The sequence below is a fragment of the Pteropus vampyrus genome, unplaced genomic scaffold (assembly GCF_000151845.1).
Source record: "Pteropus vampyrus isolate Shadow unplaced genomic scaffold, Pvam_2.0 Scaffold125, whole genome shotgun sequence".
In the NCBI taxonomy this organism is placed as follows: Eukaryota; Metazoa; Chordata; class Mammalia; order Chiroptera; family Pteropodidae; genus Pteropus; species Pteropus vampyrus.
Window position 1 is genome coordinate 85,080 of NW_011888906.1, and position 2,221 is coordinate 87,300.

Genomic DNA, 2,221 nt, shown 5'->3' on the forward strand with positions numbered 1-2,221 from the left:
ATCTGTACTAGCCACACAATGCTCAAGAGCCACAGGTGATAGTGGCTGCCATATGAGCACAGATATAGAAAATTGCCATCATCCCAGAAAATCACAGGACAGTGCTGATCTGTAATCTAATCCAAACCAGCAACATCTCGAGGCTGGATGACTCTAATAGTCTCTTAGCTGTTGTTCTGACTATTTCTACTACTCTTCTCTTCTAATCCATTCTCCCTACAGAAGCCAGAGTTAACTTTTAATCAGAAAATCAGATCTCATTACTCTCTTATTTAAGTCTTCAGTGGCTTTTCATCACACTTTGAAGAAAATGCAAACTTCTTACCATGGTCTTCTGCCTTCTGTTATTATATCCCAGCCACACTGGCCTCCTTGCTATTTCTTCGTCTCTGAGCTCTTTCAACCTCAGGGCCTTTATACATGCCGTTTTCTCTGTTGGAAGGCTCTTTACCTGGCTCTTGGCAAGGCTAAGTTTCTTCTCGTCTTAGGTCTCAGTTCCAATATTATATGTTTAGAGGGCATTTCCTGACCTCCTGGTCTCAAGGAGGTTTCTTCCATTTATTATCACATCGCCCTACTTATTTTCTTCTTTCATCACAATATTTCATTATTCTATTGGTAATGAAAATTTCTGTTTACTTCTTATGTGCAAAGCACTGTACATTAGTTTTCTTATTTATTAGTTTTCTCATTTCTTCTTTTCCCTTATGTCACAGTGCCTGGGGTCAGGCATTAATAATTGTTCAACAAATTCATGAATATATTGAGTATTTAATGTGGGCTAGGGACTATGGTAAACATTTTATATATATTGTCTCATTTAATTTGCACAGTGATTCTGTGATGTAGGTACTATTACTACCTTCTTTTTAAAGATGAGAGGCTATATAACTTGCAAACTGTCTAGTTCACAAGAAGAACTAGGATTCTAATCCAGGTCATCTGACTAAAGAGGTCCTTGAGAAGGCACTATAGAGAGTTTAGAGGCCTGAGCACACACCAGCCTGTAGCTACCCACAGCTCAAACTAGAAGCAGGGAAACTAAAAGATTTCTTTCTTGAAAGACTTTCCATTTCAGATCAGAGCAGAGATTCTGGGGTGTCACAGTTCAACGGGGAGGCAACCCTGGGTCAGGTCTCAGGATTATGCAGAGCGAGGTGAGCTAACTGCTCCAGTTCAATTCTAAGCATCCTCAGTGGGACTGGGGACTTGGCCTGGAGACCCCAGACAAGACTCTGAGTCAGGGGTATATCCAGTCTGACCACTGGCGCCACCCTGTCTTTCTGCCTGTCTCGCATCAAGGATGAGACAAGGAAAAAAAGCAAAAATACAAGACTTCCTGGCACTTCTCCTTGGGAAACATCACATGTTAAGCCTGTGACACGGAACGGTGTTTGTTAGGCCAAGGGCTCCAACCTCATTAGTGGGAACGGTGCTGAGCAGCAAACCACCCACACAGCTTGCTTAGGAAACAAACACAACGCACCATCCATCCCTCTCAGGCTTGGGCACACACAGTCCCATCGTTAGCGACATCAGCATTCATCTGCAACAAGGCAGGATGGCAACAGGGCCTTGGAAATGGATTGCGTGTGGGTATGTCCCAGAGAGGCTGCTTGTAATCCTCATCATTATCATCATTGCTTGAATTTGGGACTCAGTTCTGCCCTACGTAGTACAGGGATTCTCAAACTTGAATAGTTCCCAATTCAGCTTAACAACTTCCTCTATATCTATGCACCACTAATACCATGTTTTATTTAATACTTCTCTGTGAATTGACTCACTTAGCACAACTATCACTACATTAGCCTTGTCCTCAACAATATTAATGAAATCAATGTGAGATGCTGGTTATATGTTTTCCTAATATCTATTAAAGCAAATATACAACTCTTAAAAAAATTTTCCTCTGAGTTCCACTTGAAGTCATGTAGGTACAACCAAGATGCAAAACAATTGGTGTCACAAGGACACAAGAGACAACCTGACAGAGCTCCCAATGGCCAAAGCTGGGACAATTTGAGCAATAAAAAAAATAACATATGTTTAGATTATAACTTGAAGTATAAGTGAAATATACATGAGTCCAAACTGATATAAATAAGTAACTGAATAAATAAGTGGGGGATAAGAGACTAATCTTCCTTAAAGAAGAATTCCAAATTATTTATTCCCCCCAGGATATAAAGTATGATTCCTTCTTCGAGTGTGGGCTGCA